The sequence below is a fragment of the Equus caballus genome, chromosome 30 (assembly GCF_041296265.1).
Source record: "Equus caballus isolate H_3958 breed thoroughbred chromosome 30, TB-T2T, whole genome shotgun sequence".
NCBI classification, from domain to species: domain Eukaryota; kingdom Metazoa; phylum Chordata; class Mammalia; order Perissodactyla; family Equidae; genus Equus; species Equus caballus.
Genome location: NC_091713.1, coordinates 29,695,580 through 29,713,060, shown reverse-complemented (window position 1 = coordinate 29,713,060; position 17,481 = coordinate 29,695,580). Strand labels below are relative to the sequence as shown.

Here is a 17,481-nt window from a genome sequence, read left to right as displayed (position 1 = left end):
TCAATAAAGCTGGGAAGAAAAAGAATAGTGTAGACTCTGCTTCAGATGAATTTCTCATGCAGAGCACAGTTGGAACATGGAAAAGAATAGGGAGACGGGCCATCATTGAGCTTACGGAAGAGGTGATATGGCTATTTCCGGGTCAGATGACTATTTACAGATCACTGGTCAACTCTAAGTGTTGCTTTCATTCTGGTGTACTCCGAGTGACAAGGCTGTGGGAGGGGAGCCCTATAGACTTCATCTTCCTCTAACCATTGGTTGCTCTTGAAAACTACCAAAAGGAACCCACTAGTTGTGACTTAACAAAGGGTTTAGGTTGGTTTGGTGGAGTCAGGTTACAGAAAATCTTAAGAGTGAGGCACAGGAATGTGTCCAAGCCAGGAACTTGATGTGATGGGAAGTTGAGAACAAGATAATTAATTACTAATGCCAAAGATGAAGAAGAGGGAAAAATTGGTGCTAAGAAAACACTGAGAAAGCCATCAAAACAATAAGGTGTCAAGTGAGGCAACAGAAGTCAAGATTCTGTTGGATTCACCAGCAATCGAGGAGAGAGAAAATCAGAGAGACGTGTTGAAGGAATGAATGATAACAATAGCCAAGATGTATAGTTTTCTGTTTTTTAGATACTGTGCTAACCTCTGTTTGTACATTGTCTCGTTTAAGCCTCAGGGCAACTGTACAAGCTGTGTACTGTTATTACTCCTATTTTATAGGTGAGAAAAGTTAACTATCTGGAAATTTCCATGACTTACTTAGGGGTAAAATATTAGCAAGCAATGGGCCAGAGTATTAGCTCAGGTTTGCCTGGTGAGCCTGGTGTGATGGCAGTTTCCAAGATGGGTATGATGGAGATGGAGAAAGTCTTAGTAGGGAAGGGAGAAGGGCACATGCGGCCTGCCAGATTTGAGAGGGAAGAACGTAGTAGGAGGTGTTTGTTGGCTCGTGGCGGATCTGTTCAGAGAATCTGTTAAAACTGAGCCAGAATACACAGAGCCAAAGCAATAATTCCACGAAGTTAAATTGTCCTATTTTCTTGGATCTGTTTGGGTTTCTTGAGTAGATTTATTTACCTTTTAGTGCTTCAGTAATTCTAGATTGCAACTCCTGTTGAGTTTTGCTTTTCTGTATGGACAGTATAGGAGGTCGGCCCTCTGGACTTCAAAGACTTGTGTCAAGAAATCATTTAGTCATGATTTGTAAATATGCACATCTGATATTCATACCTACTAAGATGCAATCTTTACTAAAACCGGGGTGTGGATTTCTGCTGATTGTAATCCCTGACAATTTGGGTTAACTGGAACTAACAGTTTTTAGAATATAGTCTTGTAGCTTCTTTTCCTTGATTTTATGCTTGTCCTCACAAACTCAGAGGGTGGGGCAGGGCCTTCCTTAGAGTCGTGTGAAAGATTGCTATAGTTCCTAGCTGGAGCTTAGAGCATCAGAGGCACAAATAGATTATATATTTTTATATATTATATATATATTTTATATATAACTATAGATTAAATCATTTAATATATAAATCCCTCCAAATCACAATGGAAAAATATGGTAAACTGTGCCATCCTGTCATTCACCCTCAAGCCCAGACACTACAAAGCTAGTGGATATCCTCAGGGGTCCTTCCTGTTGTGTTGCAGAGACTCTGCTAGACATTTTACAAAAAGACATTTTCTTATATTGTCCTCATTAACGACCCACCTCTGCTTATTCATTTCCCTAGCAACCTACACTTCTTGAAAAGATTGGATCCACGTGATATCTTATTCAAAGTTTCTTTTTCATACTGGAGTAGAAGCTTCCTGAAGGCCGGGAACCTGTCCTATTTCCAGCTATATCTTTCATGCCTAAATAAATGTCTGACATATTGTAGGAACTGAGAACTCTAACAAACTCCGGTTCCCGTGTTAAATGATACTGGGAGCACACAAAAGTGATTTCTTCTTTGTTCCAGGAAGCTAAAACTGTGAACCAACTAAAACAGCTTGCTTCTCAGGCTGCTTTGAAAAACAGCTTACATATCACACTCATTTCAAGACCTCGCTTGACTGTGACCACCAACCCAAAGCTATTATGTCATTAATTTTGCCCAATCCCAACTGGTCCTCTGCTTTTCAAGAACTACGTTAAGGGCATTCAGCATGGGTCCCATAACCCTATAGATACCCTTCCTTAATTGTCTCCCTTTGGGGACTCTAAGACTTTGTAAAGGTGGTGTTTTTCCTTGCTGCAGTAAGTTTAGGAAGCTCATCTTTTTTTGATCAATAGTGTTTTTGGTTGTCTTCATAGGGACTTTCAACCAAGCTAACAAATATTTGTTAAATGAATGAATGGTTAAGAGATAGCTATTGATATTTCCATTTAATAGACGTGGACACTAAAGGTCAGAAAAATCAAGTACTTCACTAAAGTAGACTGTGGGGTCAAACTCAGTCAGTCTTTCTGCAAAGCACAATTTGCACATGGCTTTTTTGAGATTTCTTTCTCCCTTCAAGATTGCCTTGAGGTTGTTTGAGCCTGATTCAGCCCGTGTTATTTGGGAGTGGATAAAGGGAATAAAGTGTGTTTGTACCATGTGTCTTGTCTTGACTACCTCCTTGAGGGGGAGAACCTAGACTTGGGGCTGTGTGCCTGTTTCCCAATTTGTATGGGAAATATGAGATAAGAGGAGGTCATGTGTCCAAATGAGACTATGTAATCTCGGGAATGATAAAGAGAAAGTAGAATGGAGACTCTAGTGAAGGCATTCTCAACAGGCTCACGTGATGTTGCCTCAAGGGGTGAAGATTGGTTCTTGGAGGATCAAAAAAACCCTCTCAGATATTACAATGGTTTGTGGCCCTATATAGGGCCATAGCACATAATCAGAATACAGTGTATCTGAGGTATTAAAATTTCATGGGAGGGCGTGTTAGGAAAAAAATGTCTAAAAAGGCTCCTTAAGGGGGATGATACTGATAAAAAGGTTGAGAAATGTTGCTCTAGTGACGATTTCTTCCTGACGGCCATGATTCACAGCTCTTCACATTCAGTTCAAAGATTTCAAGTCTAATACTGGATCGGGGACAACCACTCATGGACTCACAAAAGGTGTCTGGTTGTTTAAAAAAGGCAAACGTTTTTAAAAAGTATTCTTAAGTAGAAAGAAAGCAATGTACATATGGTAGCTGGGATTTCTTAGTACCTCCACAAGTTTGGTTCTATACGTTGTTAAGTCAGAAACTGAAGTGTGTGTGTGTGTGTGTGTGAGAGAGAGAGAGAGAGAGAGATCAACTTTTCCGTGACAGAGGGCTCTGAAAACTTGGCCGCCTCACTAGTCTTGATGATGGGTCTTCTAACATGAAATTCACATGGAAATTCACTTGGTAAAGAGATTTATCTGGGTCTAGCATCACCCTGGCAGGTTGTAGAGAAAGCTACAAATGAAGCAGGTCATTAGAGATCATTGTTTCTTTGCCCTGGAAAAAATAACAATCCCCAATATTTGCTGTACTCTATCATATTAGCAAAATGTACCAGTCATAACTAATCAATCACAGCTGCTGGAGAGCAAATAATTAACACTTCTCATTATATTGTTCATCCTCTCGGCTGGCAGAAAAGACTTGATAATGGGGTCTCTGTGTGCTCCTTGACTGTTTGCATTTAATTTGGTTTGTAATCCAAAAAATGCTCAAAGATTCTTAAAACATTAGATGGCAAAAGATGCTAGCCTGAGCTTATTGACACAGGATCTACTCATTTTTTTTTCCAAATAATCAGTTTCCAGGAAATATTAGATACTAAGATAGATAGTATCTACATAAACATTTTGCTGAAATAAAAGTATCCTGAAAGTGGGTCCTTCAAACACCTTGACATTTTGTAGATGTTTTATGGGAGTGAAAACTTAGCCTGTCGTCTATTGAAGACCATAATAATCTGACTTTTGACAAGGTTATTTTGATTTTCCACACCAGCCCAGATGTAGATTATTTTTTTAAACAATGCAAACCAACAGGCCCATGCTTGTCTCTCTTTCAGTTTGCAGACTAACAATGACTGTGCTCCATACCTCTCAGGTTACAGTGTTGAATGATCTTACTCTCTAGGCAGCTATATATTCCCATTTACAGACAGTCAAATGGGAGCAATAGGAAAAAAACGCGTGTTGGTGAACATTTATGGAAGGCTTGGAATAGGCTGGTCAGTTTATTAGATACTTTACAGGTGTTATTGAGAGTAATGTAATTGTCACAGCAACTCGGCGAAGTAACTTTTAGCCACTAATAATGCTTTTGTTTTTAAAGACTTAATTTTTTTAGGGCAGTATAGAGTTCACAGCAAAAGTGAGAGGAAGGTACAGAGATTTCCCATCTACCCCTGTCCCCACACATGCATAGCTTCCCCACTGTCAACGTCCCCCACCAGAGTGTATATCGTTACAGTTGATGAACCTACATTGACACATCATAATCACCAAAGGCCATGGTATATAATATGGTTCTCTCTTGGTGTTGTACATTCTAGTTGTTTGTACAAATGTATAATGACGTGGATCCATCATTACAGTATCATACAGAATATTTTCACTATCCTACCATTTCTCTATACATCACCTATTCATCTGTCTTTCCCAGCCAACCCCTAGTAACCACCAATCTTTTTACTGTCTCCATAGTTTTGCCTTTTCCAGAATGTCCTAGAGTTGGAATCATCCAGAATGTAGCCTTTTCAAATTGGCTTCTTTCACTTAGTAATATGCTTTGAAGGTTCCTCCATGTCTTTTCATGGCTTAATAGCTCATTTCTTTTTAGCATTGAATAATGGCCCATTCTCTGGATGTGCCTCAGTTTATTTGTCCATCCTCCTGCTGAAGGATGTCTTGTTTGCTTCCAAGTTTTGGCAATTATGAATAAGGCTGCCACCGACATTAGCGTTCAGGTTTTTGTGTGGATATGTTTTCACCAATACTGCTTTTAATCTCTAGCCTTTCTCCTCATCAGTCCTACTTCATTGCACCCTTCATACTCCCTTTCTTTTCTAATGATAAGAAAACAGAGACTCACAGACATTAGTTTCCCTAAATTCAGTACAGTTAAAAAAGTGCAAAGACATAGACAAAAATGCAAACCCGCCAAACCAAAATCTACATTCTTTTCACAGGGTTGTTTTGGAACTTTGAGAACTAAGAATATTTTTTGATATATACGTAGTTGTTCATCTTGTGGACTTCCCAACAAAATCCTTGCTCTTGGGGAGCTTGTATCTAATAGGGGTTTACGGAAATTAAACAAATAAAAATACTATGTGAGGGATTGACAAGTGTTATGAAAAATAATAAGGTCAGGGGACTAGAAAGAGTGGGGATGATAATGTTACTTTATGCAGGGTGATCAGGGAGTATCTCCCTAAGGCATTCAAATGGAGAACTGAACTGAGAGCATTCCATGCACAGGGATTAGCAAGTGCAAACGCCTTGGAGGAGAGGGAGGAGGGAGTCATAAGTCCATAGAAGAGCACAGAGGCCCCAGTGTCTGGAGTAGAGGGAAGGGTGATGGTTTTCTGTTGGAGCAGTAGAGAGTGGTAAGAGGAAGATTAGCTAGGTGTGGTGGGGGGTACTGGTGGGCCTAGTAGTCCATAGCAAGGATTTTGGCTTTTTACCTTGAGTGCAATTGAAATCACTGGAGAATTTTGAAGAGTGATACAATCTGACATATTTTCAGATGGATGCTCTGGCTCATGTGTGTGCGTGCGTGTGTGTGTTTTGGGGAAAACGGTGGGAGTGGAGAGGTGGAAGCTGGAATGCCAGTTAGGAGCCTACTGCAATAGTCCAGGCACAATATGACAGTGCTTAGTCAAAGTAGTGAAGATGATGAGTAATGATAGGATTCAGGATATGTTTCTAAGGAAGAGATGACCGGATGGACCGATGCATTGCATGTGGGATGTGACAGAAAGAGCAGAGTTCAGGAAGATTCCAAGGGTCAGGGCCTAAATTTTTATGGCCCATGAATTGCATTGAGTATGGTTGCTGTGGGCATTCAGAAGTGCGAGAGAGATGGTGTTCTCAGCTGGGCTGATCACGGAGGACTTTGGGAAAACATGGTGGGAATTGAACTGGATATTGAGGGAGGAACAGGATTTGTTTAAAGCCAAAAGGGGAGGGGGCAGAAACTTTAGGCAGGTGACCTCTATCAAGGAAAAAGGCAGAACTGGGAGAGGCAGTGGTATTTCCTGAGATGAGGAAAATTGAAGAAGAATAGGTTTTGGAGGGAGATCAAGCATTTTTGGACATCATAGCTTTGAAATGTCTTATTAGACACCCTATTTATTTCTTTAAACATTTCGTACTCCCCTCATTTGTAAGAGTTCTTTGTCTGTCAGAAGTACTAAACTAGGAACAGATGCTACTGCACTCAAAGTACTTTATCATCTCTTGGTCCTCACTTTCTTTAGTTATGATTCAACTGTAGATGATTTCACCAATTCCAGATCCTATTAGGAGGTTTTTTTAAAAAACATTTTTCTCTTTCACCGTGTCTTAGTTGACAATAATTCTTTCATTCTGTCTTGTGCTTTTTAACTGCCTATTTGTTTTTCAGGGTTATCACTAATTCTGATATTTAGAAATCCTTGTCTAATATTTATGAAATATTTAGAAGTCCTTGTCTTTATTATTATTTATTGTGGAGTTCTGGTTCATTACATTTTCTATTTTTGTGATTCAGTTTTCCCCTGAAAATTTGTGTTACTTCATTAAAACCATGAAGCAACTTTAACACCATCCACTTCTTACTTATGGACCCATTTCCGGGTGCTTTCTCCTTGCTCTCAGGGGATATACATCTTTGAATGGAGATTTGTTATTGGTAAAGAATCCTTTTCCTAAAACAAAGACATCAGGAAACAGATAATAAAATTTTGTCTACCTGGGACTAGATGTGGATTCCTATAGGTAGAAATTTACCATAGAGGATAAAACAAAGTTGTGGCTTTACCACTTCCAGCTGTGTGGCCTAGAATAAATTTCTTAACACCTCTAAGGTCTCAGTTTTATCCCCTGTACAATAAAGGTAATAATGGAACCCAATTCCTAAGTGTGTTGTGAGAGTTAAAGGAGATAATCGACGTGAAGTGATTGGCACAGCACCTGGCACACAGTAAATGCTTAATAAATTATATTATTATTATTATTATCATCATCACCAAAGGATAAAATTCCATATCAAGTGTGTTTTTAGCATTTATTCCTTCCAGACCATTGATGTGGTCTCTGGTGGATATAAAGATGGAAAACATACTCAATTTCCTCCAAAAATTTTTAATCTATTTGCAGAAGAGTACTGTTCTTGGAAAGAATATAATAAAAATATTAAGAAGTGGTTCAAGTAGTTGAAGGAGGAGAACAATTATGACAAAATAGCATGGAATTTGTGGTCCATGAACTGCATTGAGAATGGTTGCTATGGGCATTCAGAGGTGAGAGTGAGGTGGTGTTCTAGACTCAGGTGATCCCGGAGGACTTTGGGAAAACATGATGGGATTTGAACTGAATATTGAGAGACAAACAAGATTTGTTTAAACCCAAGAGGAAGAGGGCAGAAATTTCAGGCAGGTGAAATTTAAGAGGGTAAAGGGCAGAACTGGGAAGGGGCAAGTGTGTTTATAGAAACAGAGTTTATAAGAGTGCTAGGATTTCTATCAAAGTAGAGCAGATTTTTCTCATGAGTTGTTTTCTAAAGTTCTATTGGCAAAATAAAGTATAAAAACTAGAAAGATAAATAAATGCATATTATTTATAAGAAATAGCTTGAATTAAAATTTTCCTTGCCAAATATAAAAAGTTTAGTAAAAATTTCAGTAAAGAGTGATTCTAATTAGTTGTTATCAGAGATCTTTTTATATATTTCTCTAATGGCATAAACATTATGGCTGGGTTTTCAAGCAACCACTTGAAAGTAGAGAAAACTCTGTGCTTGCACATAAAAACCTTTTAGATCTTTGTCATTCCTGCAAGTTTCAGGTCTTTATTTTGAAACTCAACAGCCAAGACTTTGACCATTGGCTTTCTATGCTCTTTCTAAGTGTTCTCTTGAGCTACCGTTTGCTGCTGACAAGATGGGGGACGGCCAAAGAAATGCAAGTGAAAAATCCTTTTTTTTTTACCAATTGCAGTATAATTGGCATATAACATTATATTAGTTTCAAGTGTACAACAGAGTGATTCAATATTTGTTTATATTATTTTGCAAATGATCACCGCTATAAGTCTTGTTAACATCCATCACCACACATAGTTACAAATTTTTTTTCTTGTGATGAGAACTTTTAAGATTTAGTCTTAGAAACTTTCAAATATGCAATACAGTACTGTTAACTATAGTCATTAGCTGTACATTATATCCCCGTGACTTATTTATTTTATAATTGGAAGTTTGTACCTTTCAACTTTCTTCACCCATTTTGTCCATCCCCCCACCCCCCAAATTCTTGGTTTATATCTCATATATATATATATTTTTTTTTGCTATAAATGCTACCTAGTACTGAGTGTCAGATCAACTGAAATATAAAAATAATAACAGATAAGATAAAATACGTGGTGACATTTAATGCAGCCAGTAGATTTCCATAGTTTGAACATATAAAATTAGATATACGTATTTTAATGCTTAGAAATTCTGTGTGAGAGAACACATGTTTGAAGACTATCACTTTAAAGGGATGACAAATTATTAACCTTTGACTGGCCTTGTAATTAGGAATTTATGAGGTAAATAAATGGGGAAAGGGTATTTCGTGTTCAGGAAACCACACAGTGGAGAGAAAGCACATGGGTTTAAGGGGCTTGTAAGCAGTTTCTGATAGCTAGAGGATGCTGTGTGTGTGTGTGTGTGTGTTAGAGAGAGAGAGTGAAAGAGAGGGGGAGAGAGAAAACAAGGAAGCACGAGAGCCAGCCAATGATGAGATTACTGTGGTACATAAGAGTAAGAGCTTTGAAGAGACATGTCTCATGGTAGAGGCAATGCAGAGTTACTGAAGAGCAGGACCACATTTGGTAGGCAATGTTATAGATGGGAGCCACCTTAGAGAGAAGAGCGTTTCCATCTTTCAGAAGAAAACTGTAATAATCCAAGGAAGAATGGTGGGAACAAGAACTAAACCAGGAGCCACTAAGATGGAAATATGAAGACAGCTTCATGAGACATTTAAAATAGAATGAACAAGACTTGATTAGCAACTGGTCTTGGGGGCCAGGAGAGGAAGGAGTCTCGGATGACTCCCGGAGTTCTAGCTAATGTGACCGGGTAGCATCATTTATTTCACAAATATTTATATATTTATTGTGTTTTAAAGTATTTGTCAGGCTCTCTGACTGGTTCTGGACAAACAAAAGTAACTGAGAGTTTAATGGAAGAGAGAGACAAGTGAACATACAAATATATTACAGTCGATAAGTGATGCCCTTCATTCTGATAAGAAGATAGGAGGGAAAGAAAGCAGAGATGAATTTGAAGGAGAAATGATGCATTTAGTCCTAGACACAAAAAATTAGCAGAGCTCTGGAACAACAGGTGGGCCTTGAGAGGCAGCGGGGCTGGAAGAACACGAATCAACCTCGGAATCAGAAAGCCCTGGACCTGACTTGCTGCCTGGTTCCATCAATTGTTAGGTTTGTGACTTCAGGTAGCTAAGTTTCTTCATCTGAAAAATGGGATTCAGATCATCCATTTTTCAGAGTGATTGAGCATGAGTGATGATGCTGTGTTACGTACTTTAGCACAATCACCGGCAAAAAAAGGGTGCACCTTAAGTGGTGGTTCTGAAATGTGGCGGCATTGGCACAGTTCAGGTCCAGATTCAGGTAAGAGATGTTGGCTGGGCGGACAAAGAGGACTGATGATGCTGCAGTGGGTGAAGAGTACTCCAGACGAGTCTAGCGAGAGAGAGGAACCTTGACAGTTTCTGAACGTCTTCCTGTTATCTGAACGGTTATTCCGTTCTGAATATTCAGATTACTCAGTGAGGTTTATCTGAACCATTTCCATCCCTTTGGGAAGATGGGGAATTACTGAAGACAGTAATCTCTTTTAAAATGAGGTCTTTATGATATTTTCTTCTTAACGTGCGCATTGGAATGCCCATATCAGTAACTGTTGCATATGGCGTAGGAAGAATTTTCTAGCTTGTGTATCTTTAGGATGATGACTGCTACATCTTTATGGTGTCATTCAAGTGATGACAGTAGCTTTTTTGAGATCTATCAAGAAAATCAGTCATTGCTCAGTCACACAAGAGTGTCCTCAATGTTAGGCTGATTTGCAAGCAGGTAACTGAAAAAACTTCCAATTTTGGACTTTTATAAGCAAAATTTCATTTTGATTTATGAAAAGAGCATGCGTTTCAGAGTTAGAAAGTTCTTAGTTTTAGTCCTGGCTTGGTTTCTGGGTTCCTTGAGTGAGCTTGGACAAGGTTTTCATCTCTCTGAACCTTGGTTTTCTCCAGGTTAAAATGTAGTTAATAATAACTTCTTTGCACATTTATTGTGAGACTTTGGTAAGATAAGAAATGACCATCAGAGTCCCTGGCACCTAGTAACTGCCAAGTTTTTGTCCTGAAAACAAAATCTCAAAATTTTTTTCTTCTCTTCTCAAAGAGTAAGTGATGATGACACCTTTCACCAAAGCTTTACGCTAATAATAACATTCATTTGTGGCAACGCTATAGAGACACACTGCCAAACTGGGACATAAGAACCGAGCCAGCGCATAGAGTCCAATTTTAGATCTAGCTGCTTGGGATGTAACTTGCGTATGAATCATCAAGGGCTGGGGTGCTACCAGACAGCATTATAGTGTAAGAACAGACTATATTTACCTTACCTGTCTTTTTTCATTCTTCTCACCAGCAAAGGCCTGTGAGAAAGAACACAGTTACAAGTGTGGCCAGAGAAACACATCTAAGTGTCTAATAATATAGCAAATGCATTGTTAATTCGAAGCAGAAGATGAGCTGTAATCCCGTCAAGAAGTCAAATTATCCGGGAGATTTTCCCACCTCTCTCTGTCCACCATTCCTTTTAAAGTATAAGTTTCAAACTAAGTATGTTTATAGATCTGGCATGTTCCTTGCTTGTATTGCAAAGTTTCCTCTCCTTATTAAGAATGGTAGCTCTCTAATAAAGGGGGTCTATCACGATAAGTACTGCTTGTTTACTGTCATTGCACTCTCTGCATGGTGGTTATATCTTCATTTCTCTTCCCTCCCTTCTAGCTTGTGACATCTGTGCCCACTGCCCCCCTACAGGTTACGCCGCTACTCCTTCTGTTTCCCCTCGCTCATTTACTACTGCTTTCATCCGTTTTGATTCTCACAAACCATTACTTTCTAAAATCATACACTCTGAGTGTCTTAATATCTTCATTTTTAGGTTTACAATGATCTGCCAGGTACTCTGGTCTGGACATCTGTATCCATCAACTCGCTAATTCATGCAGCATGCCTGCAGGGCAGTTTCTATCATTGGATTTTTATGTGCATGCTTGACTCAACCACTGGCCCACTTAGCGTCAAACTCCCAGCTCTTTGGGTCTCATCACGCTCCTCTTCTATACATCAGGGATAGAAAGGCATCTTGGTAAGATTGTTTGGAGGCTCAGGTAAAATAATGTATGTCAATATTCTTCGTGAACTCTGAAGACTTTATTGATTTTTGAAAATGAATTATTTCTTTTGAAGGCATTCTGCCCATAAACTGTTATAATTTGAAAATGCCACTGGTCAAATCCTGTTATAATTTGAAAATGCCACTGGTCAAATCCTTTTTACAAACATTCTTGTTTATATTTAGGTAAATGACCTAAGCCCTCAGTGACTGGTTCTTCATTTTAAGCAATACTGTAGGGCCAGGTGACAGCAGTAGGTGCCAGATGCCGGGTGGTGTCTTCAGAAAGTGGCAAATGCTGCTGCATGGATGACTGGCAGAAAAAAAGCACCTCAGATGAGAAAGAGGCTGCTTGTTAAAATTCAATAAAATGTTCTTCTGATTTCCTACTGTATTTTCTCTGAATTATTTGGCCGTACATTCTGGATTCTTTCAGTACTGTCTTTCTTTGGCTTTTGCTTCTTCTAATGACATTTCTTCCTATTTGCCCACACCTGTGGCACTAGGATCTCAAACTGAAGATGCAGCCAGTTGGTACTGACTGACCATGGCCATGGCCCTGAGCCTGGATCTGCTCTGCTCCTTTTTCATCCAGGACAATGGTGACAGCCCTGGGATGCTGCTTGGTGAGGACCATGACCGCCAACCTCTGCACAGGCTGGGAGCTTGGCTCTCCTTCCCTCGCCTCTTCTCACATCCGTAAGTATATACTGAGTACCCAGTATGTGTGCTGAAATTCCTGGCATAAGCAACATATTTGCCTAGTAAAAAGAAGGTGTTTCATCTTATTACTGGATCTTGGGCATCATTACATCAGTTGCTTGGTAATTCTTCCTTCTAGCAGAGACCTAAGCATCAATGATGTTTTAAACCACTTTGGATGAGTTTATTAGCAGTAGTAACTAGAGCTAGCGATAATAGTGAACTTCTGTATTAAAATGGTCTGTATAGGTGATGGCATTTTAAATTTAAATACGTATTTTTATATATTAGATCTTTGTACATTTACTTCCATGTATTGTGTTTGTGGGAGGCTGTACTTAGGATGGTTAAGATATCAGAGTTAGGCCAGCCCCATGACTGAGTGGTTAAGTTCGCGTGCTCCACTTTGGCGGCCTGGAGTTCCCCGGTTCGGATCCTGGGTGCGGACATACGCACTGTTCATCAAGCCATGTGGTGGCGGCATCCCCCATAGAAGAACCAGAATGACCTAAACTAGGATATATAGCTATGTACTGGGGCTTTGGGGAGAAAAAAAAGAGGAAGATTGGCAACAGATCTTAGCTCAGGGCCCATCTTCCTCAAAACAAAATAAAACAACAAAAAACTAATGGCTGGCTTTTAAAAAAAGATATCAGAGTAAAGAAGAGTCCTGGTTCTAGCCAAGAGGCACTGAAGGATTGTTTTAACTTCTCAAAGCCTAGATTCCTTCTTGATTATGGGTGTCAGGAGGGAGGAGCGTATGAGCTGTGTAGAGAGAATCCCCTGACATCTTTCTCCATTGCATCCCCACTCCACCCATTCCGCCTTCTATCATTTGATGTTTTTCTTTCTTTATCGCGCTCATCACCATCTGATGTGATTTCTTTATTCGATTCCTATTTTATCATAAATGCACATAAGCTCCGTGATGGCAGACACGTTTTCTGCTCGGTTTGTTGGTGAATGCCCATCTCTGATAACTGTGTTGTCATACAGTAGGTGCTCAATAATTGTTGAATGAATGAATCCTGTATCCAAACACTTAGCACAATATCAACGACATAGTAAAACTCAATAAATGATCGTTATCATTGCTATAAATATTGGGATGAGATTCCGATGAGAATTTGAGTTGTTAATATGTTATTTTGTTCCCTCTTTTTTTTAGAGGAAGATAGCCCTGAGCTAACATCTGTGCCAATCTTCCTCTATTTTATGTGGGGTGCCCCCACAGTGTGGCTTGATGAGTGGGGCTAGGTCCGTGCACAGGATCTGAACCTGTGAACCCCAGGCTGCCAAATTGGAGGGCACAAACTTAACCACTATGCCACTGAGCCGGCCCCGTTCCCTAAGTTTTGTTTGGGTCCTTTGGGTTTCTACTCTCTGTTCTGCACAGTTGCCCTATAAGATCTCCTCTGGTCAGTGACTCAGCCATGCTAACAGTTTCCAGATCTGCATTTCCGCTCTTTACCTCTCTCTAGGGTCCCACTTATGCTGTGTAGACACCTCACACTCAATGTGTCTCTCAATGCTGCTCATCCTCCTGAGCTGCTTTTCTCAGTTGATGGCATCTCTACTTACCCTGATGCTCAGATTAGAAACTTGGGGGTCAGCCTCGATCCCTCCCTCATTTCCTATATCTGATCAGTTCACCATTTCTCCCTCGGAAATGTCTCTTTTCTTCATTTGCCTAGCTCAGGCTATCCTTATCTTTCATTTGGACTTTTTATGGTAACTAATAATATGGTTAAATCTTATTGAACGTGGCATCAGGACTTTATATTCACTTAAATATATGAAAGCCTATGAGGTAGATGTTATTAGTGTTGTTGTTATCATTGTACGGATGATGAAAACGATGTTTCAGAGAGATTAAGCAGTTTCTCAATTGTCACAGCTGCTAAGGATTGAAGCCAAAGCATCTACCATTTTTCAAATTCTTCTTATTTGTCACAAGATTTCCCTTCTTCAGATCTTGTTTCAACCCACACCGCCTTCCCCTCTCCTCTCAGTGATCTCTTCATCATTCTTCAAGACTCATTTTAGACATAACCTCTTCTACTCTTTCCAGATTTCTCTGAGTAGAGGTAGATGCTTCTGCGGGGATTCCACAGCCCTCTCTACACATGTGGCCATTATTATTTTGTATTTTAACTATCAGCTCACACATCCCCGAGAGTAGAAACCTCACCTAATTCATCTTTGTCTGTACAGAATCTGTACTCAGTAGGAGCTGGGTAGATTTGTATTAAAGAATGCCTCTATGAATACTGTTTGTTGAGGGATTTAGTACTTGTTCTTTTATTTTTATAAGAATGCTACATTTATTTTTTTCTACTAAAATGTTTAATTAGTGATGTAGAATACCCACTTTTTTCTTCTTCTTTTTTTTTTTTTTTGCAGAAACGTTGGTTTATAACATTACATAAATTTCAGGTGTGTATCATTATATTTCGATTCCTGTGTGGATGACATCATGTTCACCACCCAGAGACTAAGTACACTCCATCACCACACACATGTGCCTAATCACCCCTTTCGCCCTCCTCCCTCCCCGATTCCTCTCTGGTAACCACCAATCCAATCTCTGTCTCTATGTGTTTATTTGTTGTTGTTTTTATCTTCTACTTATGACTGAGATCATACAGTATTTGACTTTCTCCCTCTGATTTATTTCACTCAGCATAATACCCTCAAGGTCTATCCATGTTGTCACCAATGGCTAGATTTCCTCATTTCTTATGGCTGAGTAGTACTCCATTGTGTATATATACCACATCTTCTTTATCCGTTTGTCCCTTGTTGGGCACCTAGGTTGCTTCCAAGTCTTGGCTATTGTGAATGATGCTGCTATGAACATAGGGGTGCATGTATCTTTATGCATAGAATACTTGCTTTTCGAACTAAGCCCCCCCTTTGGTTTTCTGTAAACAACGTAGGGAGATTTTAATAACAAATCCCTTTTCATTTGTTCCCCAGGTTCCCACATCCTATTTGATATCTGGTGACCTCTAGATCCCCTAATATCTTTGTTCTCCCAGCCCATTTTCCTGTATCACTCCACATGCCTGCATTCTATCTTCCCATGTTTTGCTTTCTGCTAGGCAACAGGTAAAGTGTTTTACTCCTCACTTAAAACTTGAATTTCACTGCCATTTTTCATCTTCTGTGACCAGTGATGGGAATTTCAGGTCCTCAGGATGAGGAAGATATTTTTGGGCAATGGGAATCTTAAGAATTTTCTTCAAATCACACCATATTATGTCTTTGAAGAAAGCTTCATGTATGTCTTTTTTGTAATCATTCTTCCAAAATTGGTAAAAAGCCCTTTGCAGTTGAGGAAACTATGGTGTGACTGATGAATTATAAATAGCAAAGTTTTCATCTCTGCCAAGATGCTTGAATCTGATTTGTACAAATCTCTGTCACTGTCTTCTTTTGGAGAAGATAAGATTTTATTTTTATGCAGAGACAATGAAGGCTTATCTTATACATCTCCGGAGTTTGAAAATGTATAGCTCAAAATAGAAAAAAATCCATAAATATATCCATTTTCTAATATCAGAAATCTAACAATATGTTTTTAACTTGTTAATCTCAAGTTTCTAAGGATAAAACAGAAATCATGTAAAAAATGTATTAATATGGACATATCCTTGATTTGATAAGCATGATCAATTTTTGGATTGTTTTAATAAAATAAAATATTTATAAATTTTAAAAAGTCCCAAGAAAAATGAACAAGATTTAGAATATTAACTTTAAATGATCTGAAAAGTATTTTAACTGTCAGTTACATGAAACATATACTTCCGTGTAGAATTCTTGAACAGATAGCACTTTAAGTTTAAATTCTCTGTTCCTAAGTAAAAAATTTCAGAACTCCCTTAACCAACATCAAACACAAAATAGATATATAGGTAGCTCATTAGCCAGTTCCTCATGAAAAAAATCAATTTTTGGAGGAATAACTCTTCAAAATGAGACCAAGCTTGAAGAAAATGATGAATCCATTAGTAATGGGATGTAACAAAACACACTGCATGTGGCTCATTCAATCAGCTGGTCCCACCTCTTTATTTATTTATTTGTTTATTTTTTGCTGAGGAAGATTGGCCCCGAGCTAACATCTGTGCCAGTCTTCCTCTATTTTGTATGTGGGTTGCTGCCACAGCATGGCTGATGAGTGGTGTAGGTCCACACCTGGGATCCAAACCCATGAACCCAAGCCACTGAAGGGGAGCATGCGAGCTTAACTACCATGCCCCCAGGCCGGCCCCCACCTCTTTGTTTTATAGTTGAGGAAACTGGTACCCAAGGTGAAACCACACCAAGTGAATGAACAGGCACGACTCCAATGGCTTTGTACCTCCGCTCAAAGCTTTTTGTTTCATGTTACTGTGTGGCCCCTTGTTGACCCAACGTGATGGTCAAAGCGCTCTGAGAGCTGAGCAGAGGGACTGAATTTGGGAGGTAAAATCAATAGATAAGCAAAACTGAAAACTTTAGACTTAGCCTGCATTGGAATACAGAGAGAAATAAATAATGAAGAATGCGGCTTATTCTGCTTCCACTGGTGAGTTCTCTCAGTGTTTGGCTGATTTAGTACAATTTAAATGAGAAGGGCCCCAGGTTTCCTGAGACAGCTTGAACTCCCCATGACTTTTTCTGTTCGCCCATAAATATATTCATTTGCTGCTGAAGTAAGATAAGATAACTATTTGAAACATATGGGGCAACAATTTTTTTCTGGCTTATTGTTGCTGAGGACCATCATCAAGTTCAGATTTCTAAGAGTTCAACCTGTATTCTTCTATTGGTATTTTTAAGAGAAAATAAGTAAAATTTGGTGAATTACATGAAATTGGACTACTGTGGTAACACTTTGTGCGACTAACTGGACTCCACATTAATCTACGAGATACTTTTCAATAAAAATATTCTCTTGTGCAGCCAATTCTCTCTCTCAGAAATGAACCCCCAAATATTTATTCTGTTATAATAATCCTTTGCTGAATGAAAACAATTCCAGTCAATATTCATTTTCATGTGATACAATATAGGCAATTTAAAATAATAATGTGATTTCAGTCAAATTTGAGACCTGAGACACACTTCTTATA

At 39.0% G+C, this 17,481-nt stretch overlaps 1 long non-coding RNA gene across 1 annotated transcript in view; it reads left to right on the top strand.

The window, feature by feature from the left end:
* The window catches only part of LOC106782902 (uncharacterized), a 160,567-nt gene that overhangs the window by 85,667 nt on the left and 57,419 nt on the right, over positions 1-17,481 (top strand). The window contains exon 4 of the long non-coding RNA XR_011434177.1: positions 12,252-12,355. This is a non-coding gene — a long non-coding RNA (uncharacterized lncRNA). The remainder of the gene's footprint in view (positions 1-12,251; positions 12,356-17,481) is intronic.